The following is a 27,122-nucleotide window of genomic DNA, read 5'->3' as shown; positions in this document are numbered from 1 at the left end:
CAGGAGACTGCCTGTGCAAATAAAGGCGATCCAACCTCTTTCTAGTGCTGCAGCGAGAGCGCGCACCCATATATAGCCCCCCGAGTGTTATTCGACGCGTGTCAGTTTCAGAAAAGTTTTTATTGCGAGCTGCGTAATCGTCAGGAGACTGCCTGTGCAAATGGAGGCGATCGAACCCTGTTATAATGCTGCAGCGAGAGCGCGTAGCGATATATAGTGCCCCAAGAGTTATGCGACGCTTGTCAGTTTCAGAAAAGGCTTTATTGCGAGCAGCGTAATCGTCAGGAAACTGCCTGTGCAAATCGAGGCGATCGAACCCTTTTCTAGTGCTGCAGCAAGAGCGCGCAGCAATATATAGTGCTCCAAGAGTTATGCGACGCGTGTCAGTTCCAGAAAAGTCTTTATTGCAAGCAGCGTAATCGTCAGGAGACTGCCTGTGCAAATCAAGGCGATCCAACCCTTTTCTAGTGTTGGAGCGAGAGCGCGCAGCGATATATAGTGCCCCAAGAGTGATGCGACGCGTGTCAGTTTCAGAAAAGGCTTTATTGCGAGCAGCTTAATCGCTAGGCGACTGCCTGTTCAAATCGAGGTGATCGAACCCTTTTATAATGCTGCAGCGAGAGCGCGTAGCGATTTATAGAGCCCCAAGAGTTATGCGACGCGTGTCAGCTTCAGAAAAGGCTTTATTGCGAGCAGCGTAAACGTCAGGAGACTGCCTGTGCAAATCAAGGCGATCCAACCCTTTTCTAGTGCTGCAGGGAGTGCGCGCAGCGATATATTGTGCCCCAAAAGTTATGCGACGCGTGCAAGTTTCAGAAAAGGCTTTATTGCGAGCAGCGTAATCGTCAGGAAACTGCCTGTGCAAATCGAGGCGATCCAACCCTTTTCTGGTGCTGCAGCGAGAGCACACAGCGATATATAGTGCTCCAAGAGTTATGCGACGCGTGTCAGCTTCAGAAAAGGCTTCACTGCGAGCAGCGTAATCGTCAGGAGACTGCGTGTGGAAATCAAAGCGATCCAAGCCTTTTCTGGTGCTGCACCGAGAGCGCGCAGTGATATATTGTGCCCCAAGAGTTATGCGACGCGTGTCAGTTTCAGAAAAGCCTTTATTGCGAGCAGCGTAGTCGTCAAGACACTGCCTGTGCAAATCAAGCGATCTAACACTTTTCTACTGCTGCAGCGAGACCGCGCAGCGATATATAGTGCCCTATAAGTTATGCGACGCGTGTAAGTTTCAGAAAAGGCTTTATTGCGAGCAGCTTAATCGCTAGGAGACTGCCTGTGGAAATCGAGGCGATCGAATCCTTTTATAATGCTGCAGCGAGAGCGCGCAGCGATATGTAGTGCCCCAAGAGTTATGCGACGCGTGTAAGTTTCAGAAAAGGCTTTATAGCGAGCAGTGTAAACGTCAGGACACTGCTTGTGCAAATCAAGGCCATCGAACCCTTTTATAATGCTGCAGCGAGAGCGCGTAGCGATATATAGTGCCCCAAGAGTTATGCGACGTGTGTCAGCATCAGAAAAGGCTTTATTGCGAGCAGCGTCATCGTCAGGAGACTGCGTGTGCAATTCAAGGCGATCCAACCCTTTTCTAGTGCTGCAGCGAGAGCGCGCAGTGATATATATTGTCCCAAGAGTTATGCGACGCGTGTCAGTTTCAGAAAAGTCTTTCTTGCGAGCAGCGTAATCGTCAGGAAACTGCCTGTGCAAATCATGGCGATCGAACCCTTTTCTAGTCCTGCAGCGAGAGCGCGCAGCGATATATAGTGCCCCAAGAGTTATGCGACGCGTGTCAGTTTCAGAAAAGGCTGTATTGCGAGCAGCGTAATCGCCAGGAGACTGCCTGTGCAAATCAAGGCGATTCATCCATTTTCTAGTGCTGCAGCTAGAGCGCGCACAGATATATCGCGCCCCAAATGTTATGCGACGCGTGTAAGTTTCAGAAAAGGCTTTAGAGCGAGCAGCGTAAACGTCAGGAGACTGCCTGTGCAAATCAAGGCGATCCAACCCTTTTCTAGTGCTGCAGCGAGAGCGCGCCGCGATATATAGTGCCCCAAGAGGTATGCGACGCGTGTCAGTTTCAGAAAAGTTTTTATTGCTAGCAGCATAATCGTTAGGAGGCTGCCTGTGCAAATCGAGGTGATCCAACCCTTTTCTAAGGTTGTAGCGAGAGCGAGCAGCGATATATCGCGCCCCAAATGTTATGCGACGCGTGTCAGTTTCAGAAAAGTCTTTACTAAGAGCAGCGTAATCGTCAGGAGACTGCCTGTGCAAATAAAGGCGATCCAACCTCTTTCTAGTGCTGCAGCGTGAGCGCGCAGCCATATATAGCCCCCCGAGTGTTATGCGACGCGTGTCACTTTCATAAAAGTTTTTATTGCGAGAAGCGTAATCGTCAGGAGACTACCTGTGCAAATCGAGGCGATCGAACCCTTTTTTAATGCTGCACCGAGAGCGCGTCGCGATATATAGTGCCCCAATGGCTATGCGACGCGTGTCAGTTTTAGAAAAGGCTTTATTGCGAGCAGCGTAATCGCCAGGAGACTGCCTGTGCAAATCTAGGCGATCCAACCATTTTCCAGTGCTGCAGCGAGAGCGCGCAGCGATATATAGTGCCCCAAGAGTTATGCGACGCGTGTCAGTTTCAGAAAACTCTTTATTGCGAGCAGCATAATCGTCAGGAGACTACCTGTGCAAATCAAGGCGATCCAACCCTTTTCTAGCGCTGCAGCGAGAGCGCGCAGCGATATATAGTGCCCCAAGGGTTATGCGACGCGTGTCAGCTTCAGAAAAGGCTTCATTGCGAGCAGCGTAATCGTCGGGAGACTGCCTGTGCAAATCAAGGCGATCCAACCCTTTTCTAGTGTTGCAGCGAGAGCGTGCAGCGATATATAGTGCCCCAAGAGTTATGCGACGCGTGTCAGTTTCAGAAAAGTCTTTACTAAGAGCAGCGTAATCGTCAGGAGACTGCGTGTGCAAATAAAGGCGATCCAGCCTCTTTCTTGTGCTGCAGCGAGAGCGCGCAGCGATATATAGTGCCCCAAGAGTTATGTGACGCGTGTCAGTTTCAGAAAAGGCTTTATTGCGAGCAGCGTAAGCGCCAGGAGACTGCCTGTGCAAATCTAGGCGATCCAACCCTTTTCCAGTGCTGCAGCGAGAGCGCGCAGCGATATATAGTGCCCCAAGAATTATGCGACGCGTGTCAGTTTCAGAAAACTCTTTATTGCGAGCAGCATAATCGTCAGGAGACTGCCTGTGCAAATCAAGGCGATCGAACCCTTTTCTAGTGCTGCAGCGAGAGCGCGCAGCGATATGTAGTGCCCCAAGAGTTATGCGACGCGTGTAAGTTTCAGAAAAGGCTTTAGAGCGAGCAGCGTAAACGTCAGGAGACTGCCTGTGCAAATCAAGGCGATCCAACCCTTTGCTAGTGCTGCAGCGAGAGCGCGCCGCGATATATAGTGCCCCAAGAGGTATGCGACGCGTGTCAGTTTCAGAAAAGTCTTTCTTGCGAGCAGCGTAATCGTCAGGAGACTGCCTGTGCAAATCATGGCGATCGAACCCTTTTCTAGTCCTGCAGCGAGAGCGCGCAGCCATATATAGTGCCCCAAGAGTTATGCGACGCGTGTCAGTTTCAGAAAAGGCTGTATTGCGAGCAGCGTAATCGCCAGGAGACTGCCTGTGCAAATCAAGGCGATTCATCCATTTTCTAGTGCTGCAGCTAGAGCGCGCAAAGATATATCGCGCCCCAAATGTTATGCGACGCGTGTCAGTTTCAGAAAAGGCTTTATTGCGTGTAGCTTAATCGCTAGGAGACTACCTGTGCAAATCAAGGCGATCCAACCCTTTTCTAGTGCTGCAGCGAGAGCGCGCAGTGATATATAGTGCCCCAAGAGTTATGCGACGCGTGTAAGTTTCAGAAAAGGCTTTAGAGCGAGCAGCGTAAACGTCAGGAGACTGCCTGTGCAAATCAAGGCGATCCAACCCTTTGCTAGTGCTGCAGCGAGAGCGCGCCGCGATATATAGTGCCCCAAGAGGTATGCGACGCGTGTCAGTTTCAGAAAAGTTTTTATTGCTAGCAGCGTAATCGTCAGGAGACTGCCTGTGCAAATAAAGGCGATCCAACCTCTTTCTAGTGCTGCAGCGTGAGCGCGCAGCCATATATAGCCCCCCGAGTGTTATGCGACGCGTGTCAGTTTCAGAAAAGTTTTTATTGCGAGAAGCGTAATCGTCAGGAGACTACCTGTGCAAATCGAGGCGATCGAACCCTTTTTTAATGCTGCCGCGAGAGCGCGTCGCGATATATCGCGCCCCAAATGTTATGCGACGCGTGTCAGTTTCAGAAAAGGCTTTATTGCGTGTAGCTTAATCGCTAGGAGACTACCTGTGCAAATCAAGGCGATCCAACCCTTTTCTAGTGCTGCAGCGAGAGCGCGCAGTGATATATAGTGCCTCAAGAGTTATACGACACGTGTAAGTTTCAGAAAAGGCTTTATTGCGAGCAGCGTAAACGTCCGGAGACTGCCTGTGCAAATCATGGCGATCCAGCCTCTTTCTAGTGCTGCAGCGAGAGCGCGCAGCGATATATAGTGCCCCAAGAGTTATGCGACGCGTGTCACCTTCAGAAAAGGCTTCATTGCGAGCAGCTTAATCGCTAGGAGACTGCCTGTGCAAATCGAGGCGATCGAACCCTTTTATAATGCTGCAGAGAGTGGGCGTAGCGATTTATAGAGCCCCAAGAGTTATGCGACGCGTGTCAGCTTCAGAAAAGGCTTTATTGCGACCAGCGTAAACGTCAGGAGACTGCCTGTGCAAATCAAGGCGATCCAACCCTTTTCTAGTGCTGCAGCGAGAGCGCGCAGCGATATATAGTGCCACAAGAGTTATGCGACGCGTGTAAGTTTCAGAAAAGGCTTTATTGCGAGCAGCGTAATCGTCAGGAGACTGCGTGTGCAAATAAAGGCGATCCAGCCTCTTTCTAGTGCTGCAGCGAGAGCGCGCAGCGATATATAGTGCCCCAAGAGTTATGTGACGCGTGTCAGTTTCAGAAAAGGCTTTACTGCGAGCAGCGTAAGCGCCAGGAGACTGCCTGTGCAAATCTAGGCGATCCAACCCTTTTCCAGTGCTGCAGCGAGAGCGCGCAGCGATATATAGTGCCCCAAGAGTTATGCGACGCGTGTCAGTTTCAGAAAACTCTTTATTGCGAGCAGCATAATCGTCAGGAGACTGCCTGTGCAAATCAAGGCGATCCAACCTTTTCTAGTGCTGCAGCGAGAGCGCGCAGCGATATATAGTGCCCCAAGAGTTATGCGACGCGTGTAAGTTTCAGAAAAGGCTTTATAACGAGCAGTGTAAACGTCAGGACACTGCTTGTGCAAATCAAGGCGATCGAACCCTTTTATAATGCTGCAGCGAGAGCGCGTAGCGATATATAGTGCCCCAAGAGTTATGCGACGTGTGTCAGCATCAGAAAAGGCTTTATTGCGAGCAGCGTCATCGTCAGGAGACTGCGTGTGCAAATCAAGGCGATCCAACCCTATTCTAGTGCTGCAGCGAGAGCGCGCAGCCATATATAGCCCCCCGAGTGTTATGCGACGCGTGTCAGTTTCAGAAAAGTTTTTATTGCGAGAAGCGTAATCGTCAGGAGACTACCTGTGCAAATCGAGGCGATCGAACCCTTTTTTAATGCTGCAGCGAGAGCGCGTAGCGATATATAGTGCCCCAAGAGTTATGCGACGCGTGTCAGCTTCAGAAAAGTATTTGTTGCGAGCAGCGTAATCGTCAGGAGACTGCCTGTGCAAATCATGGCGATCCAATGCTTTTCTAGTCCTGCAGCGAGAGCGCGCACCGATATATAGTGCCCCAAGAGCTATGCGACGCGTGTCAGTTTCAGAAAAGGCTTTATTGCGAGCAGCGTAATCGCCAGGAGACTGCCTGTGCAAATCAAGGCGATTCATCCATTTTCTAGTGCTGCAGCTAGAGCGCGCAGAGATATATCGCGCCCCAAATGTTATGCGACGCGTGTCAGTTTCAGAAAAGGCTTTATTGCGTGTAGCTTAATCGCTAGCAGACTACCTGTGCAAATCATGGCGATCCAACCCTTTTCTAGTGCTGCAGCGAGAGCGCGCAGTGATGTATAGTGCCCCAAGAGTTATGCGACGCGTGTAAGTTTCAGAAAAGGCTTTAGAGCGAGCAGCGTAAACGTCAGGAGACTGCCTGTGCAAATCAAGGCGATCCAACCCTTTTCTAGTGCTGCAGCGAGAGCGCGCAGCGATATATAGTGCCCCAAGAGGTATGCGACGCGTGTCAGTTTCAGAAAAGTTTTTATTGCTAGCAGCGTAATCGTTAGGAGGCTGCCTGTGCAAATCGAGGTGATCCAACCCTTTTCTAAGGTTGTAGCGAGAGCGAGTAGCGATATATCGCGCCCCAAATGTTATGCGACGCGTGTCAGTTTCAGAAAAGTCTTTACTAAGAGCAGCGTAATCGTCAGGAGACTGCCTGTGCAAATAAAGGCGATCCAACCCTTTTCTAGTGCTGCAGCGAGAGCGCGCAGTGACATATAGTGCCTCAAGGCTTATACGACGCGTGTAAGTTTCAGAAAAGGCCTTATTGCGAGCAGCGTAAACGTCAGGAGACTGCCTGTGCAAATCATGGCGATCCAACCCTTTTCTAGTGCTGCAGCGAGAGCGCGCAGCGATATATAGTGCCCCAAGAGTTATGCGACGCGTGTCACCTTCAGAAAAGGCTTCATTGCGAGCAGCGTAATCGTCGGGAGACTGCGTGTGCAAATAAAGGCGATCCAGCCTCTTTCTTGTGCTGCAGCGAGAGCGCGCAGCGATATATAGTGCCCCAAGAGTTATGTGACGCGTGTCAGTTTCAGAAAAGGCTTTATTGCGAGCAGCGTAAGCGCCAGGAGACTGCCTGTGCAAATCTAGGCGATCCAACCCTTTTCCAGTGCTGCAGCGAGAGCGCGCAGCGATATATAGTGCCCCAAGAGTTATGCGACGCGTGTCAGTTTCAGAAAACTCTTTATTGCGAGCAGCATAATCGTCAGGAGACTGCCTGTGCAAATCAAGGCGATCGAACCCTTTTCTAGTGCTGCAGCGAGAGCGCGCAGCGATATGTAGTGCCCCAAGAGTTATGCGACGCGTGTAAGTTTCAGAAAAGGCTTTAGAGCGAGCAGCGTAAACGTCAGGAGACTGCCTGTGCAAATCAAGGCGATCCAACCCTTTGCTAGTGCTGCAGCGAGAGCGCGCCGCGATATATAGTGCCCCAAGAGGTATGCGACGCGTGTCAGTTTCAGAAAAGTCTTTCTTGCGAGCAGCGTAATCGTCAGGAGACTGCCTGTGCAAATCATGGCGATCGAACCCTTTTCTAGTCCTGCAGCGAGAGCGCGCAGCCATATATAGTGCCCCAAGAGTTATGCGACGCGTGTCAGTTTCAGAAAAGGCTGTATTGCGAGCAGCGTAATCGCCAGGAGACTGCCTGTGCAAATCAAGGCGATTCATCCATTTTCTAGTGCTGCAGCTAGAGCGCGCAAAGATATATCGCGCCCCAAATGTTATGCGACGCGTGTCAGTTTCAGAAAAGGCTTTATTGCGTGTAGCTTAATCGCTAGGAGACTACCTGTGCAAATCAAGGCGATCCAACCCTTTTCTAGTGCTGCAGCGAGAGCGCGCAGTGATATATAGTGCCCCAAGAGTTATGCGACGCGTGTAAGTTTCAGAAAAGGCTTTAGAGCGAGCAGCGTAAACGTCAGGAGACTGCCTGTGCAAATCAAGGCGATCCAACCCTTTGCTAGTGCTGCAGCGAGAGCGCGCCGCGATATATAGTGCCCCAAGAGGTATGCGACGCGTGTCAGTTTCAGAAAAGTTTTTATTGCTAGCAGCGTAATCGTTAGGAGGCTGCCTGTGCAAATCGAGGTGATCCAACCCTTTTCTAAGGTTGTAGCGAGAGCGAGCAGCGATATATCGCGCCCCAAATGTTATACGACGCGTGTCAGTTTCAGAAAAGTCTTTACTAAGAGCAGCGTAATCGTCAGGAGACTGCCTGTGCAAATAAAGGCGATCCAACCTCTTTCTAGTGCTGCAGCGTGAGCGCGCAGCCATATATAGCCCCCCGAGTGTTATGCGACGCGTGTCAGTTTCAGAAAAGTTTTTATTGCGAGAAGCGTAATCGTCAGGAGACTACCTGTGCAAATCGAGGCGATCGAACCCTTTTTTAATGCTGCCGCGAGAGCGCGTCGCGATATATCGCGCCCCAAATGTTATGCGACGCGTGTCAGTTTCAGAAAAGGCTTTATTGCGTGTAGCTTAATCGCTAGGAGACTACCTGTGCAAATCAAGGCGATCCAACCCTTTTCTAGTGCTGCAGCGAGAGCGCGCAGTGATATATAGTGCCTCAAGAGTTATACGACACGTGTAAGTTTCAGAAAAGGCTTTATTGCGAGCAGCGTAAACGTCCGGAGACTGCCTGTGCAAATCATGGCGATCCAGCCTCTTTCTAGTGCTGCAGCGAGAGCGCGCAGCGATATATAGTGCCCCAAGAGTTATGCGACGCGTGTCACCTTCAGAAAAGGCTTCATTGCGAGCAGCTTAATCGCTAGGAGACTGCCTGTGCAAATCGAGGCGATCGAACCCTTTTATAATGCTGCAGAGAGTGGGCGTAGCGATTTATAGAGCCCCAAGAGTTATGCGACGCGTGTCAGCTTCAGAAAAGGCTTTATTGCGACCAGCGTAAACGTCAGGAGACTGCCTGTGCAAATCAAGGCGATCCAACCCTTTTCTAGTGCTGCAGCGAGAGCGCGCAGCGATATATAGTGCCACAAGAGTTATGCGACGCGTGTAAGTTTCAGAAAAGGCTTTATTGCGAGCAGCGTAATCGTCAGGAGACTGCGTGTGCAAATAAAGGCGATCCAGCCTCTTTCTAGTGCTGCAGCGAGAGCGCGCAGCGATATATAGTGCCCCAAGAGTTATGTGACGCGTGTCAGTTTCAGAAAAGGCTTTACTGCGAGCAGCGTAAGCGCCAGGAGACTGCCTGTGCAAATCTAGGCGATCCAACCCTTTTCCAGTGCTGCAGCGAGAGCGCGCAGCGATATATAGTGCCCCAAGAGTTATGCGACGCGTGTCAGTTTCAGAAAACTCTTTATTGCGAGCAGCATAATCGTCAGGAGACTGCCTGTGCAAATCAAGGCGATCCAACCTTTTCTAGTGCTGCAGCGAGAGCGCGCAGCGATATATAGTGCCCCAAGAGTTATGCGACGCGTGTAAGTTTCAGAAAAGGCTTTATAACGAGCAGTGTAAACGTCAGGACACTGCTTGTGCAAATCAAGGCGATCGAACCCTTTTATAATGCTGCAGCGAGAGCGCGTAGCGATATATAGTGCCCCAAGAGTTATGCGACGTGTGTCAGCATCAGAAAAGGCTTTATTGCGAGCAGCGTCATCGTCAGGAGACTGCGTGTGCAAATCAAGGCGATCCAACCCTATTCTAGTGCTGCAGCGAGAGCGCGCAGCCATATATAGCCCCCCGAGTGTTATGCGACGCGTGTCAGTTTCAGAAAAGTTTTTATTGCGAGAAGCGTAATCGTCAGGAGACTACCTGTGCAAATCGAGGCGATCGAACCCTTTTTTAATGCTGCAGCGAGAGCGCGTAGCGATATATAGTGCCCCAAGAGTTATGCGACGCGTGTCAGCTTCAGAAAAGTATTTGTTGCGAGCAGCGTAATCGTCAGGAGACTGCCTGTGCAAATCATGGCGATCCAATGCTTTTCTAGTCCTGCAGCGAGAGCGCGCACCGATATATAGTGCCCCAAGAGCTATGCGACGCGTGTCAGTTTCAGAAAAGGCTTTATTGCGAGCAGCGTAATCGCCAGGAGACTGCCTGTGCAAATCAAGGCGATTCATCCATTTTCTAGTGCTGCAGCTAGAGCGCGCAGAGATATATCGCGCCCCAAATGTTATGCGACGCGTGTCAGTTTCAGAAAAGGCTTTATTGCGTGTAGCTTAATCGCTAGCAGACTACCTGTGCAAATCATGGCGATCCAACCCTTTTCTAGTGCTGCAGCGAGAGCGCGCAGTGATGTATAGTGCCCCAAGAGTTATGCGACGCGTGTAAGTTTCAGAAAAGGCTTTAGAGCGAGCAGCGTAAACGTCAGGAGACTGCCTGTGCAAATCAAGGCGATCCAACCCTTTTCTAGTGCTGCAGCGAGAGCGCGCAGCGATATATAGTGCCCCAAGAGGTATGCGACGCGTGTCAGTTTCAGAAAAGTTTTTATTGCTAGCAGCGTAATCGTTAGGAGGCTGCCTGTGCAAATCGAGGTGATCCAACCCTTTTCTAAGGTTGTAGCGAGAGCGAGTAGCGATATATCGCGCCCCAAATGTTATGCGACGCGTGTCAGTTTCAGAAAAGTCTTTACTAAGAGCAGCGTAATCGTCAGGAGACTGCCTGTGCAAATAAAGGCGATCCAACCCTTTTCTAGTGCTGCAGCGAGAGCGCGCAGTGACATATAGTGCCTCAAGGCTTATACGACGCGTGTAAGTTTCAGAAAAGGCCTTATTGCGAGCAGCGTAAACGTCAGGAGACTGCCTGTGCAAATCATGGCGATCCAACCCTTTTCTAGTGCTGCAGCGAGAGCGCGCAGCGATATATAGTGCCCCAAGAGTTATGCGACGCGTGTCACCTTCAGTAAAGGCTTCATTGCGAGCAGCTTAATCGCTAGGAGACTGCCTTTGCAAATCGAGGTGATCGAACCCTTTTATAATGCTGCAGAGAGTGGGCGTAGCGATTTATAGAGCCCCAAGAGTTATACGACGCGTGTCAGCTTCAGAAAAGGCTTTATTGCGACCAGCGTAAACGTCAGGAGACTGCCTGTGCAAATCAAGGCGATCCAACCCTTTTCTAGTGCTACAGCGAGAGCGCGCAGCGATATATAGTGCCACAAGAGTTATGCGACGCGTGTAAGTTTCAGAAAAGGCTTTATTGCGAGCAGCGTAAACGTCAGGAGACTGCCTGTGCAAATCATGGCGATCCAACCCTTTTCTAGTGCTGCAGCGAGAGCGCGCAGCGATATATAGTGCCCCAAGAGTTATGCGACGCGTGTCACCTTCAGAAAAGGCTTCATTGCGAGCACCGTAATCGTCAAGAGACTGCCTGTGCAAATGAAGCGATCTAACACTTTTCTACTGATGCAACGAGAGCGCGCAGCGATATATAGTGCCCCATAAGTTATGCGACGCGTGTCAGTTTCAGAAAAGGCTTTATTGCGAGCAGCTTAATCGCTAGGAGACTACCTGTGCAAATCAAGGCGATCCAACCCTTTTCTAGTGCTGCAGCGAGAGCGCGCAGTGATATATAGTGCCCCAAGAGTTATGCGACGCGCGTCAGTTTCAGAAAAGTCTTTATTGCGAGCAGCGTGAACGTCAGGAGACTGCCTGTGCAAATCAAGGCGATCCAACCATTTTCTAGTGCTGCAGCTAAAGCGCGCAGAGATATATCGCGCCCCAAGAGTTATGCGACGAGTGTCAGTTTCAGAAAAGTCTTTACTAAGAGCAGCGTAATCGTCAGGAGACTGCGTGTGCAAATAAAGGCGATCCAGCCTCTTTCTAGTGCTGCAGCGAGAGCGCGCAGCGATATATAGTGCCCCAAGAGTTATGCGACGCGTGTCACCTTCAGAAAAGGCTTCATTGCGAGCAGCTTAATAGCTAGGAGACTGCCTGTGCAAATCGAGGCGATCGAACCCTTTTATAATGCTGCAGAGAGTGGGCGTAGCGATTTATAGAGCCCCAAGAGTTATGCGACGCGTGTCAGCTTCAGAAAAGGCTTTATTGCGACCAGCGTAAACGTCAGGAGACTGCCTGTGCAAATCATGGCGATCCAACCCTTTTCTAGTGCTGCAGCGAGAGCGCGCAGCGATATATAGTGCCCCAAGAGTTATGCGACGCGTGTCACCTTCAGAAAAGGCTTCATTGCGAGCACCGTAATCGTCAAGAGACTGCCTGTGCAAATGAAGCGATCTAACACTTTTCTACTGATGCAACGAGAGCGCGCAGCGATATATAGTGCCCCATAAGTTATGCGACGCGTGTCAGTTTCAGAAAAGTCTTTACTAAGAGCAGCGTAATCGTCAGGAGACTGCGTGTGCAAATAAAGGCGATCCAGCCTCTTTCTAGTGCTGCAGCGAGAGCGCGCAGCGATATATAGTGCCCCAAGAGTTATGTGACGCGTGTCAGTTTCAGAAAAGGCTTTATTGCGAGCAGCGTAAGCGCCAGGAGACTGCCTGTGCAAATCTAGGCGATCCAACCCTTTTCCAGTGCTGCAGCGAGCGCGCGCAGCGATATATAGTGCCCCAAGAGTTATGCGACGCGTGTCAGTTTCAGAAAACTCTTTATTGCGAGCAGCATAATCGTCAGGAGACTGCCTGTGCAAATCAAGGCGATCCAACCTTTTCTAGTGCTGCAGCGAGAGCGCGCAGCGATATATAGTGCCCCAAGAGTTATGCGACGCGTGTCAGCATCAGAAAAGGCTTTATTGCGAGCAGCGTCATCGTCAGGAGACTGCGTGTGCAAATCAAGGCGATCCAACCCTTTTCTAGTGCTGCAGCGAGAGCGCGCAGCCATATATAGCCCCCCGAGTGTTATGCGACGCGTGTCAGTTTCAGAAAAGTTTTTATTGCGAGAAGCGTAATCGTCAGGAGACTGCCTGTGCAAATCGAGGCGATCGAACCCCTTTTTAATGCTGCAGCGAGAGCGCGTAGCGATATATAGTGCCCCAAGAGTTATGCGACGCGTGTCAGCTTCAGAAAAGTATTTGTTGCGAGTAGCGTAATCGTCAGGAGACTGCCTGTGCAAATCATGGCGATCCAATGCTTTTCTAGTCCTGCAGCGAGAGCGCGCACCGATATATAGTGCCCCAAGAGCTATGCGACGCGTGTCAGTTTCAGAAAAGGCTTTATTGCGAGCAGCGTAATCGCCAGGAGACTGCCTGTGCAAATCAAGGCGATTCATCCATTTTCTAGTGCTGCAGCTAGAGCGCGCAGAGATATATCGCGCCCCAAATGTTATGCGACGCGTGTCAGTTTCAGAAAAGGCTTTATTGCGTGTAGCTTAATCGCTAGGAGACTACCTGTGCAAATCATGGCGATCCAACCCTTTTCTAGTGCTGCAGCGAGAGCGCGCAGTGATGTATAGTGCCCCAAGAGTTATGCGACGCGTGTAAGTTTCAGAAAAGGCTTTAGAGCGAGCAGCGTAAACGTTAGGAGACTGCCTGTGCAAATCAAGGCGATCCAACCCTTTTCTAGTGCTGCAGCGAGAGCGCGAAGCGATATATAGTGCCCCAAGAGGTATGCGACGCGTGTCAGTTTCAGAAAAGTTTTTATTGCTAGCAGCGTAATCGTTAGGAGGCTGCCTGTGCAAATCGAGGTGATCCAACCCTTTTCTAAGGTTGTAGCGAGAGCGAGTAGCGATATATCGCGCCCCAAATGTTATGCGACGCGTGTCAGTTTCAGAAAAGTCTTTACTAAGAGCAGCGTAATCGTCAGGAGACTGCCTGTGCAAATAAAGGCGATCCAACCTCTTTCTAGTGCTGAAGCGTGAGCGCGCAGCCATATATAGCCCCCCGAGTGTTATGCGACGCGTGTCAGTTTCAGAAAAGTTTTTATTGCGAGAAGCGTAATCGTCAGGAGACTACCTGTGCAAATCGAGGCGATCGAACCCTTTTTTAATGCTGCCACGAGAGCGCGTCGCGATATATCGCGCCCCAAATGTTATGCGACGCGTGTCAGTTTCAGAAAAGGCTTTATTGCGTGTAGCTTAATCGCTAGGAGACTACCTGTGCAAATCAAGGCGATCCAACCCTTTTCTAGTGCTGCAGCGAGAGCGCGCAGTGATATATAGTGCCTCAAGAGTTATACGACGCGTGTAAGTTTCAGAAAAGGCTTTATTGCGAGCAGCGTAAACGTCAGGAGACTGCCTGTGCAAATCATGGCGATCCAAGCCTTTTCTAGTGCTGCAGCGAGAGCGCGCAGCGATATATAGTGCCCCAAGAGTTATGCGACGCGTGTCACCTTCAGAAAAGGCTTCATTGCGAGCAGCTTAATCGCTAGGAGACTGCCTTTGCAAATCGAGGCGATCCAACCATTTTCTAGTGCTGCAGCTAAAGCGCGCAGAGATATATCGCGCCCCAAGAGTTATGCGACGAGTGTCAGTTTCAGAAAAGTCTTTACTAAGAGCAGCGTAATCGTCAGGAGACTGCGTGTGCAAATAAAGGCGATCCAGCCTCTTTCTAGTGCTGCAGCGAGAGCGCGCAGCGATATATAGTGCCCCAAGAGTTATGCGACGCGTGTCACCTTCAGAAAAGGCTTCATTGCGAGCAGCTTAATAGCTAGGAGACTGCCTGTGCAAATCGAGGCGATCGAACCCTTTTATAATGCTGCAGAGAGTGGGCGTAGCGATTTATAGAGCCCCAAGAGTTATGCGACGCGTGTCAGCTTCAGAAAAGGCTTTATTGCGACCAGCGTAAACGTCAGGAGACTGCCTGTGCAAATCATGGCGATCCAACCCTTTTCTAGTGCTGCAGCGAGAGCGCGCAGCGATATATAGTGCCCCAAGAGTTATGCGACGCGTGTCACCTTCAGAAAAGGCTTCATTGCGAGCACCGTAATCGTCAAGAGACTGCCTGTGCAAATGAAGCGATCTAACACTTTTCTACTGATGCAACGAGAGCGCGCAGCGATATATAGTGCCCCATAAGTTATGCGACGCGTGTCAGTTTCAGAAAAGTCTTTACTAAGAGCAGCGTAATCGTCAGGAGACTGCGTGTGCAAATAAAGGCGATCCAGCCTCTTTCTAGTGCTGCAGCGAGAGCGCGCAGCGATATATAGTGCCCCAAGAGTTATGTGACGCGTGTCAGTTTCAGAAAAGGCTTTATTGCGAGCAGCGTAAGCGCCAGGAGACTGCCTGTGCAAATCTAGGCGATCCAACCCTTTTCCAGTGCTGCAGCGAGCGCGCGCAGCGATATATAGTGCCCCAAGAGTTACGCGACGCGTGTCAGTTTCAGAAAACTCTTTATTGCGAGCAGCATAATCGTCAGGAGACTGCCTGTGCAAATCAAGGCGATCCAACCTTTTCTAGTGCTGCAGCGAGAGCGCGCAGCGATATATAGTGCCCCAAGAGTTATGCGACGCGTGTAAGTTTCAGAAAAGGCTTTATAACGAGCAGTGTAAACGTGAGGACACTGCTTGTGCAAATCAAGGCGATCGAACCCTTTTATAATGCTGCAGCGAGAGCGCGTAGCGATATATAGTGCCCCAAGAGTTATGCGACGTGTGTCAGCATCAGAAAAGGCTTTATTGCGAGCAGCGTCATCGTCAGGAGACTGCGTGTGCAAATCAAGGCGATCCAACCCTTTTCTAGTGCTGCAGCGAGAGCGCGCAGCCATATATAGCCCCCCGAGTGTTATGCGACGCGTGTCAGTTTCAGAAAAGTTTTTATTGCGAGAAGCGTAATCGTCAGGAGACTGCCTGTGCAAATCGAGGCGATCGAACCCCTTTTTAATGCTGCAGCGAGAGCGAGTAGCGATATATCGCGCCCCAAATGTTATGCGACGCGTGTCAGTTTCAGAAAAGTCTTTACTAAGAGCAGCGTAATCGTCAGGAGACTGCCTGTGCAAATAAAGGCGATCCAACCTCTTTCTAGTGCTGCAGCGTGAGCGCGCAGCCATATATAGCCCCCCGAGTGTTATGCGACGCGTGTCAGTTTCAGAAAAGTTTTTATTGCGAGAAGCGTAATCGTCAGGAGACTACCTGCGCAAATCGAGGCGATCGAACCCTTTTTTAATGCTGCCACGAGAGCGCGTCGCGATATATCGCGCCCCAAATGTTATGCGACGCGTGTCAGTTTCAGAAAAGGCTTTATTGCGTGTAGCTTAATCGCTAGGAGACTACCTGTGCAAATCAAGGCGATCCAACCCTTTTCTAGTGCTGCAGCGAGAGCGCGCAGTGATATATAGTGCCTCAAGAGTTATACGACGCGTGTAAGTTTCAGAAAAGGCTTTATTGCGAGCAGCGTAAACGTCAGGAGACTGCCTGTGCAAATCATGGCGATCCAAGCCTTTTCTAGTGCTGCAGCGAGAGCGCGCAGCGATATATAGTGCCCCAAGAGTTATGCGACGCGTGTCACCTTCAGAAAAGGCTTCATTGCGAGCAGCTTAATCGCTAGGAGACTGCCTTTGCAAATCGAGGCGATCGAACCCTTTTATAATGCTGCAGAGAGTGGGCGTAGCGATTTATAGAGCCCCAAGAGTTATGCGACGCGTGTCAGCTTCAGAAAAGGCTTTATAGCGACCAGCGTAAACGTCAGGAGACTGCCTGTGCAAATCAAGGCGATCCAACCCTTTTCTAGTGCTACAGCGAGAGCGCGCAGCGATATATAGTGCCACAAGAGTTATGCGACGCGTGTAAGTTTCAGAAAAGGCTTTATTGCGAGCAGCGTAAACGTCAGGAGACTGCCTGTGCAAATCATGGCGATCCAACCCTTTTCTAGTGCTGCAGCGAGAGCGCGCAGCGATATATAGTGCCCCAAGAGTTATGCGACGCGTGTCACCTTCAGAAAAGGCTTCATTGCGAGCACCGTAATCGTCAAGAGACTGCCTGTGCAAATGAAGCGATCTAACACTTTTCTACTGATGCAACGAGAGCGCGCAGCGATATATAGTGCCCCATAAGTTATGCGACGCGTGTCAGTTTCAGAAAAGGCTGTATTGCGAGCAGCTTAATCGCTAGGAGACTACCTGTGCAAATCAAGGCGATCCAACCCTTTTCTAGTGCTGCAGCGAGAACGCGCAGTGATATATAGTGCCCCAAGAGTTATGCGACGCGCGTCAGTTTCAGAAAAGGCTTTATTGCGAGCAGCGTAAACGTCAGGAGACTGCCTGTGCAAATCAAGGCGATCCAACCCTTTGCTAGTGCTGCAGCGAGAGCGCGCCGCGATATATAGTGCCCCAAGAGGTATACGACGCGTGTCAGTTTCAGAAAAGTTTTTATTGCTAGCAGCGTAATCGTTAGGAGGCTGCCTGTGCAAATCGAGGTGATCCAACCCTTTTCTAAGGTTGTAGCGAGAGCGAGCAGCGATATATCGCGCCCCAAATGTTATGCGACGCGTGTCAGTTTCAGAAAAGTCTTTACTAAGAGCAGCGTAATCGTCAGGAGACTGCCTGTGCAAATAAAGGCGATCCAACCTCTTTCTAGTGCTGCAGCGTGAGCGCGCAGCCATATATAGCCCCCCGAGTGTTATGCGACGCGTGTCAGTTTCAGAAAAGTTTTTATTGCGAGAAGCGTAATCGTCAGGAGACTACCTGTGCAAATCGAGGCGATCGAACCCTTTTTTAATGCTGCCACGAGAGCGCGTCGCGATATATCGCGCCCCAAATGTTATGCGACGCGTGTCAGTTTCAGAAAAGTTTTTATTGCGAGAAGCGTAATCGTCAGGAGACTACCTGTGCAAATCGAGGCGATCGAACCCTTTTTTAATGCTGCCACGAGAGCGCGTCGCGATATATAGTGCCCCAAGAGTTATGCGACGCGTGTCAGTTTCAGAAAAGTTTTTATTGCGAGCAGCGTAATCGTCAGGAGACTGCCTTTGCAAATCGAGGCGATTGAACCCTTTTATAATGCTGCAGCGAGAGCGCGTAGCGATATATAGTGCCCCAAGAGTTATGCGACGCGTGTCAGCTTCAGAAAAGTATTTGTTGCGAGCAGCGTAATCGTCAGGAGACTGCCTGTGCAAATCATGGCGATCCAATCCTTTTCTAGTCCTGCAGCGAGAGCGCGCACCGATATATAGTGCCCCAAGAGCTATGCGACGCGTGTCAGTTTCAGAAAAGGCTTTATTGCGAGCAGCGTAATCGCCAAGAGACTGCCTGTGCAAATCTAGGCGATCCAACCCTTTTCCAGTGCTGCAGCGAGAGCGCGCAGCGATATATAGTGCCCCAAGAGTTATGCGACGCGTGTCAGTTTCAGAAAACTCTTTATTGCGAGCAGCATAATCGTCAGGAGACTGCCTGTGCAAATCATGGCGATCCAATCCTTTTCTAGTCCTGCAGCGAGAGCGCGCAGCGATATATAGTGCCCCAAGGGTTATGCGACGCATGTCAGCTTCAGAAAAGGCTTCATTGCGAGCAGCGTAATCGTCAGGAGCCTGCCTGTGCAAATCAAGGCGATCCAACCCTTTTCTAGTGTTGCAGCGAGAGCGTGCAGCGATATATAGTGCCCCAAGAGGTATGCGACGCGTGTCAGTTTCAGAAAAGTTTTTATTGCTAGCAGCGTAATTGTTAGGAGGCTGCCTGTGCAAATCGAGGTGATCCAACCCTTTTCTAAGGTTGTAGCGAGAGCGAGCAGCGATATATCGCGCCACAAATGTTATGCGACGCGTGTCAGTTTCAGAAAAGTCTTTACTAAGAGCAGCGTAATCGTCAGGAGACTGCCTGTGCAAATAAAGGCGATCCAACCTCTTTCTAGTGCTGCAGCGAGAGCGCGCAGCCATATATAGCCCCCCGAGTGTTATGCGACGCGTGTCAGTTTCAGAAAAGTTTTTATTGCGAGAAGCGTAATCGTCAGGAGACTACCTGTGCAAATCGAGGCGATCGAACCCCTTTTTAATGCTGCCACGAGAGCGCGTCGCGATATATAGTGCCCCAAGAGTTATGCGACGCGTGTCAGTTTCAGAAAAGTTTTTATTGCGAGCAGCGTAATCGTCAGGAGACTGCCTTTGCAAATCGAGGCGATTGAACCCTTTTATAATGCTGCAGCGAGAGCGCGTAGCGATATATAGTGCCCCAAGAGTTATGCGACGCGTGTCAGCTTCAGAAAAGTATTTGTTGCGAGCAGCGTAATCGTCACGAGACTGCCTGTGCAAATCATGGCGATCCAATGCTTTTCTAGTCCTGCAGCGAGAGCGCGCACCGATATATAGTGCCCCAAGAGCTATGCGACGCGTGTCAGTTTCAGAAAAGGCTTTATTGCGAGCAGCGTAATCGCCAGGAGACTGCCTGTGCAAATCAAGGCGATTCATCCATTTTCTAGTGCTGCAGCTAGAGCGCGCAGAGATATATCGCGCCCCAAATGTTATGCGAAGCGTGTCAGTTTCAGAAAAGGCTTTATTGCGTGTAGCTTAATCGCTAGGAGACTACCTGTGCAAATCATGGCGATCCAACCCTTTTCTAGTGCTGCAGCGAGAGCACGCAGTGATATATAGTGCCCCAAGAGTTATGCGACGCGTGTAAGTTTCGGAAAAGGCTTTAGAGCGAGCAGCGTAAACGTCAGGAGACTGCCTGTGCAAATCAAGGCGATCCAACACTTTTCTAGTGCTGCAGCGAGAGCGCGCAGCGATATATAGTGCCCCAAGAGTTATGAGACGCGTGTCAGTTTCAGAAAAGGCTTTATTGCGAGCAGCTTATTCGCTAGGAGACTGCCTGTGCAAATCGAGGCGATCGAACCCTTTTATAATGCTGCAGCGAGAGCGCGTAGTCATATGTAGTGCCCCAAGAGTTATGCGACACGTGTCAGCTTCAGAAAAGGCTTTATTGCGAGCAGCGTAAACGTCAGGAGACTGCCTGTGCAAATCAAGGCGATTCAACCCTTTTCTAGTGCTGCAGCGAGAGTGCGCAGTGATATATTGTGCCCCAAGAGCTATGCAACGTGTGTAAGTTTCAGAAAACGCTTTATTGCGAGCAGCGTAAACGTCAGGAGACTGCCTGTGCAAATCAACGCGATCCAACCCTTTTCTAGTGCTACAGCGAGAGCGCGCAGCGATATATAGTGCCCCAAGAGGTATGCGACGCGTGTCAGTTTCAGAAAAGTTTTTATTGCTAGCAGCGTAATTGTTAGGAGGCTGCCTGTGCAAATCGAGGTGATCCAACCCTTTTCTAAGGTTGTAGCGAGAGCGAGCAGCGATATATCGCGCCCCAAATGTTATGCGACGCGTGTCAGTTTCAGAAAAGTCTTTACTAAGAGCAGCGTAATCGTCAGGAGACTGCCTGTGCAAATAAAGGCGATCCAACCTCTTTCTAGTGCTGCAGCGAGAGCGCGCAGCCATATATAGCCCCCCGAGTGTTATGCGACGCGTGTCAGTTTCAGAAAAGGCTTTATTGCGAGCAGCGTAAGCGCCAGGAGACTGCCTGTGAAAATCTAGGCGATCCAACCCTTTTCCAGTGCTGCAGCGAGAGCGCGCAGCGATATATAGTGCCCCAAGAGTTATGCGACGCGTGTCAGTTTCAGAAAACTCTTTATTGCGAGCAGCATAATCGTCAGGAGACTGCCTGTGCAAATCAAGGCGATCCAACCCTTTTCTAGTGCTGCAGCGAGAGCGCGCAGCGATATATAGTGCCCCAAGAGTTATGCGACGCGTGTAAGTTTCAGAAAAGGCTTTATAGCGAGCAGTGTAAACGTCAGGACACTGCTTGTGCAAATCAAGGTGATCGAACCCTTTTATAATGCTGCACCGAGAGCGCGTAGCGATATATAGTGCCCCAAGGGTTATGCGACGTGTGTCAGCATCAGAAAAGGCTTTATTGCGAGCAGCGTAATCGTCAGGAGACTGCGTGTGCAAATCAAGGCGATCCAACCCTTTTCTAGTGCTGCAGCAAAAGCGCGCAGTGATATATATTGTCCGAAGAGTTATGCGACGCGTGTCAGTTTCAGAAAAGTCTTTCTTGCGAGCAGCGTAATCGTCAGGAGATTGCCTGTGCAAATCATGGCGATCCAACCCTTTTCTTGTCCTGCAGCGAGAGCGCGCAGCGATATATAGTGCCCCAAGAGTTATGCGACGCGTGTCAGTTTCAGAAAAGGCTTTATTGCGAGCAGCGTAATCGCCAGGAGACTGCCTGTGCAAATCAAGGCGATTCATCCATTTTCTAGTGCTGCAGCTAGAGCGCGCAGAAATATATCGCGCCCCAAATGTTAGGCGACGCGTGTCAGTTTCAGAAAAGGCTTTATTGCGTGTAGCTTAATCGCTAGGAGACTACCTGTGCAAATCAAGGCGATCCAACCCTTTTCTAGTGCTGCAGCGAGAGCGCGCAGTGATATATAGTGCCCCAAGAGTTATGAGACGCGTGTCAGTTTCAGAAAAGGCTTTATTGCGAGCGGCTTATTCGCTAGGAGACTGCCTGTGCAAATCGAGGCGCTCGAACCCTTTTATAATGCTGCAGCGAGAGCACGTAGTCATATGTAGTGCCCCAAGAGTTATGCGACACGTGTCAGCTTCAGAAAAGGCTTTATTGCGAGCAGCGTAAACGTCAGGAGACTGCCTGTGCAAATCAAGGCGATTCAACCCTTTTCCAGTGCTGCAGCGAGAGCGCGCAGCGATATATAGTTCCCCAAGAGTTATGCGACGCGTGTCAGCTTCAGAAAAGTATTTGTTGCGAGCAGCGTAATCGTCAGGAGACTGCCTGTGCAAATCATGGCGATCCAATCCTTTTCTAGTCCTGCAGCGAGAGCGCGCACCGATATATAGTGCCCCAAGAGCTATGCGACGCGTGTCAGTTTCAGAAAAGGCTTTATTGCGAGCAGCGTAATCGCCAAGAGACTGCCTGTGCAAATCTAGGCGATCCAACCCTTTTCCAGTGCTGCAGCGAGAGCGCGCAGCGATATATAGTGCCCCAAGAGTTATGCGACGCGTGTCAGTTTCAGAAAACTCTTTATTGCGAGCAGCATAATCGTCAGGAGACTGCCTGTGCAAATCATGGCGATCCAATCCTTTTCTAGTCCTGCAGCGAGAGCGCGCAGCGATATATAGTGCCCCAAGGGTTATGCGACGCATGTCAGCTTCAGAAAAGGCTTCATTGCGAGCAGCGTAATCGTCAGGAGCCTGCCTGTGCAAATCAAGGCGATCCAACCCTTTTCTAGTGTTGCAGCGAGAGCGTGCAGCGATATATAGTGCCCCAAGAGGTATGCGACGCGTGTCAGTTTCAGAAAAGTTTTTATTGCTAGCAGCGTAATTGTTAGGAGGCTGCCTGTGCAAATCGAGGTGATCCAACCCTTTTCTAAGGTTGTAGCGAGAGCGAGCAGCGATATATCGCGCCACAAATGTTATGCGACGCGTGTCAGTTTCAGAAAAGTCTTTACTAAGAGCAGCGTAATCGTCAGGAGACTGCCTGTGCAAATAAAGGCGATCCAACCTCTTTCTAGTGCTGCAGCGAGAGCGCGCAGCCATATATAGCCCCCCGAGTGTTATGCGACGCGTGTCAGTTTCAGAAAAGTTTTTATTGCGAGAAGCGTAATCGTCAGGAGACTACCTGTGCAAATCGAGGCGATCGAACCCCTTTTTAATGCTGCCACGAGAGCGCGTCGCGATATATAGTGCCCCAAGAGTTATGCGACGCGTGTCAGTTTCAGAAAAGTTTTTATTGCGAGCAGCGTAATCGTCAGGAGACTGCCTTTGCAAATCGAGGCGATTGAACCCTTTTATAATGCTGCAGCGAGAGCGCGTAGCGATATATAGTGCCCCAAGAGTTATGCGACGCGTGTCAGCTTCAGAAAAGTATTTGTTGCGAGCAGCGTAATCGTCACGAGACTGCCTGTGCAAATCATGGCGATCCAATGCTTTTCTAGTCCTGCAGCGAGAGCGCGCACCGATATATAGTGCCCCAAGAGCTATGCGACGCGTGTCAGTTTCAGAAAAGGCTTTATTGCGAGCAGCGTAATCGCCAGGAGACTGCCTGTGCAAATCAAGGCGATTCATCCATTTTCTAGTGCTGCAGCTAGAGCGCGCAGAGATATATCGCGCCCCAAATGTTATGCGAAGCGTGTCAGTTTCAGAAAAGGCTTTATTGCGTGTAGCTTAATCGCTAGGAGACTACCTGTGCAAATCATGGCGATCCAACCCTTTTCTAGTGCTGCAGCGAGAGCACGCAGTGATATATAGTGCCCCAAGAGTTATGCGACGCGTGTAAGTTTCGGAAAAGGCTTTAGAGCGAGCAGCGTAAACGTCAGGAGACTGCCTGTGCAAATCAAGGCGATCCAACACTTTTCTAGTGCTGCAGCGAGAGCGCGCAGCGATATATAGTGCCCCAAGAGTTATGAGACGCGTGTCAGTTTCAGAAAAGGCTTTATTGCGAGCAGCTTATTCGCTAGGAGACTGCCTGTGCAAATCGAGGCGATCGAACCCTTTTATAATGCTGCAGCGAGAGCGCGTAGTCATATGTAGTGCCCCAAGAGTTATGCGACACGTGTCAGCTTCAGAAAAGGCTTTATTGCGAGCAGCGTAAACGTCAGGAGACTGCCTGTGCAAATCAAGGCGATTCAACCCTTTTCTAGTGCTGCAGCGAGAGTGCGCAGTGATATATTGTGCCCCAAGAGCTATGCAACGTGTGTAAGTTTCAGAAAACGCTTTATTGCGAGCAGCGTAAACGTCAGGAGACTGCCTGTGCAAATCAACGCGATCCAACCCTTTTCTAGTGCTACAGCGAGAGCGCGCAGCGATATATAGTGCCCCAAGAGGTATGCGACGCGTGTCAGTTTCAGAAAAGTTTTTATTGCTAGCAGCGTAATTGTTAGGAGGCTGCCTGTGCAAATCGAGGTGATCCAACCCTTTTCTAAGGTTGTAGCGAGAGCGAGCAGCGATATATCGCGCCCCAAATGTTATGCGACGCGTGTCAGTTTCAGAAAAGTCTTTACTAAGAGCAGCGTAATCGTCAGGAGACTGCCTGTGCAAATAAAGGCGATCCAACCTCTTTCTAGTGCTGCAGCGAGAGCGCGCAGCCATATATAGCCCCCCGAGTGTTATGCGACGCGTGTCAGTTTCAGAAAAGGCTTTATTGCGAGCAGCGTAAGCGCCAGGAGACTGCCTGTGAAAATCTAGGCGATCCAACCCTTTTCCAGTGCTGCAGCGAGAGCGCGCAGCGATATATAGTGCCCCAAGAGTTATGCGACGCGTGTCAGTTTCAGAAAACTCTTTATTGCGAGCAGCATAATCGTCAGGAGACTGCCTGTGCAAATCAAGGCGATCCAACCCTTTTCTAGTGCTGCAGCGAGAGCGCGCAGCGATATATAGTGCCCCAAGAGTTATGCGACGCGTGTAAGTTTCAGAAAAGGCTTTATAGCGAGCAGTGTAAACGTCAGGACACTGCTTGTGCAAATCAAGGTGATCGAACCCTTTTATAATGCTGCACCGAGAGCGCGTAGCGATATATAGTGCCCCAAGGGTTATGCGACGTGTGTCAGCATCAGAAAAGGCTTTATTGCGAGCAGCGTAATCGTCAGGAGACTGCGTGTGCAAATCAAGGCGATCCAACCCTTTTCTAGTGCTGCAGCAAAAGCGCGCAGTGATATATATTGTCCGAAGAGTTATGCGACGCGTGTCAGTTTCAGAAAAGTCTTTCTTGCGAGCAGCGTAATCGTCAGGAGATTGCCTGTGCAAATCATGGCGATCCAACCCTTTTCTTGTCCTGCAGCGAGAGCGCGCAGCGATATATAGTGCCCCAAGAGTTATGCGACGCGTGTCAGTTTCAGAAAAGGCTTTATTGCGAGCAGCGTAATCGCCAGGAGACTGCCTGTGCAAATCAAGGCGATTCATCCATTTTCTAGTGCTGCAGCTAGAGCGCGCAGAAATATATCGCGCCCCAAATGTTAGGCGACGCGTGTCAGTTTCAGAAAAGGCTTTATTGCGTGTAGCTTAATCGCTAGGAGACTACCTGTGCAAATCAAGGCGATCCAACCCTTTTCTAGTGCTGCAGCGAGAGCGCGCAGTGATATATAGTGCCCCAAGAGTTATGAGACGCGTGTCAGTTTCAGAAAAGGCTTTATTGCGAGCGGCTTATTCGCTAGGAGACTGCCTGTGCAAATCGAGGCGCTCGAACCCTTTTATAATGCTGCAGCGAGAGCACGTAGTCATATGTAGTGCCCCAAGAGTTATGCGACACGTGTCAGCTTCAGAAAAGGCTTTATTGCGAGCAGCGTAAACGTCAGGAGACTGCCTGTGCAAATCAAGGCGATTCAACCCTTTTCCAGTGCTGCAGCGAGAGCGCGCAGCGATATATAGTTCCCCAAGAGTTATGCGACGCGTGTCAGCTTCAGAAAAGTATTTGTTGCGAGCAGCGTAATCGTCAGGAGACTGCCTGTGCAAATCATGGCGATCCAATCCTTTTCTAGTCCTGCAGCGAGAGCGCGCACCGATATATAGTGCCCCAAGAGCTATGCGACGCGTGTCAGTTTCAGAAAAGGCTTTATTGCGAGCAGCGTAATCGCCAGGAGACTGCCTGTGCAAATCTAGGCGATCCAACACTTTTCCAGTGCTGCAGCGAGAGCGCGCAGCGATATATAGTTCCCCAAGAGTTATGCGACGCGTGTCAGTTTCAGAAAACTCTTTATTGCGAGCAGCATAATCGTCAGGAGACTGCCTGTGCAAATCAAGGCGATCCAACCCTTTTCCAGTGCTGCAGCGAGAGCGCGCAGCGATATATAGTGCCCCAAGAGTTATGCGACGCGTGTCAGTTTCAGAAAACTCTTTATTGCGAGCAGCATAATCGTCAGGAGACTGCCTGTGCAAATCATGGCGATCCAATCCTTTTCTAGTCCTGCAGCGAGAGCGCGCAGCGATATATAGTACCCCAAGGGCTATGCGACGCATGTCAGCTTCAGAAAAGGCTTCATTGCGAGCAGCGTAATCGTCAGGAGCCTGCCTGTGCAAATCAAGGCGATCCAACCCTTTTCTAGTGTTGCAGCGAGAGCGTGCAGCGATATATAGTGCCCCAAGAGGTATGCGACGCGTGTACGTTTCAGAAAAGGCTTTATTGCGAGCACCGTAAACGTCAGGAGACTGCCTGTGCAAATCAAGGCGATCCAACCCTTTTCCAGTGCTGCAGCGAGAGCGCGCAGCGATATATAGTGCCCCAAGAGTTATGCGACGCGTGTCAGTTTCAGAAAAGGCTTCATTGCGAGCAGCGTAATCGTCAGGAGCCTGCCTGTGCAAATAAAGGCGATCCAACCCTTTTCTAGTGTTGCAGCGAGAGCGGGCAGCGATATATAGTGCCCCAAGAGGTATGCGACGCGTGTAAGTTTCAGAAAAGGCTTTATTGCGAGCACCGTAAACGTCAGAAGACTGCCTGTGCAAATCAAGGCGATCCAACCCTTTTCTAGTGCTGCAGCGAGAGCGCGCAGCGATATATAGTGCCCCAAGAGTTATGCGACGCGTGTCAGTTTCAGAAAAGGCTTCATTGCGAGCAGCTTAATCGCTAGGAGACTGCCTGTGCAAATCGAGGCGATCCAACCATTTTCTAGTGCTGCAGCTAGAGCGCGCCGAGATATGTCGCGCCCCAAGAGTTATGCGACGCGTGTCAGTTTCAGAAAAGTCTTTACTAAGAGCAGCGTAATCGTCGGGAGACTGCGTGTGCAAATAAAGGCGATCCAGCCTCTTTCTAGTGCTGCAGCGAGAGCGCGCAGCGATATATAGTGCCCCAAGAGTTATGTGACGCGTGTCAGTTTCAGAAAAGGCTTTATTGCGAGCAGCGTAAGCGCCAGGAGACTGCCTGTGAAAATCTAGGCGATCCAACCCTTTCCCAGTGCTGCAGCGAGAGCGCGCAGCGATATATAGTGCCCCAAGAGTTATGCGACGCGTGTCAGTTTCAGAAAACTCTTTATTGCGAGCAGCATAATCGTCAGGAGACTGCCTGTGCAAATCAAGGCGATCCAACCCTTTTCTAGTGCTGCAGCGAGAGCGCGCAGCGATATATAGTGCCCCAAGAGTTATGCGACGCGTGTAAGTTTCAGAAAAGGCTTTATAGCGAGCAGTGTAAACGTCAGGACACTGCTTGTGCAAATCAAGGTGATCGAACCCTTTTATAATGCTGCACCGAGAGCGCGTAGCGATATATAGTGCCCCAAGGGTTATGCGACGTGTGTCAGCATCAGAAAAGGCTTTATTGCGAGCAGCGTAATCGTCAGGAGACTGCGTGTGCAAATCAAGGCGATCCAACCCTTTTCTAGTGCTGCAGCAAAAGCGCGCAGTGATATATATTGTCCGAAGAGTTATGCGACGCGTGTCAGTTTCAGAAAAGTATTTCTTGCGAGCAGCGTAATCGTCAGGAGACTGCCTGTGCAAATCATGGCGATCCAACCCTTTTCTTGTCCTGCAGCGAGAG

This window comes from Dermacentor andersoni, chromosome 6, assembly GCF_023375885.2.
Source record: "Dermacentor andersoni chromosome 6, qqDerAnde1_hic_scaffold, whole genome shotgun sequence".
Classification (NCBI taxonomy): domain Eukaryota; kingdom Metazoa; phylum Arthropoda; class Arachnida; order Ixodida; family Ixodidae; genus Dermacentor; species Dermacentor andersoni.
Note: the sequence above shows the minus strand (reverse complement) of the source record.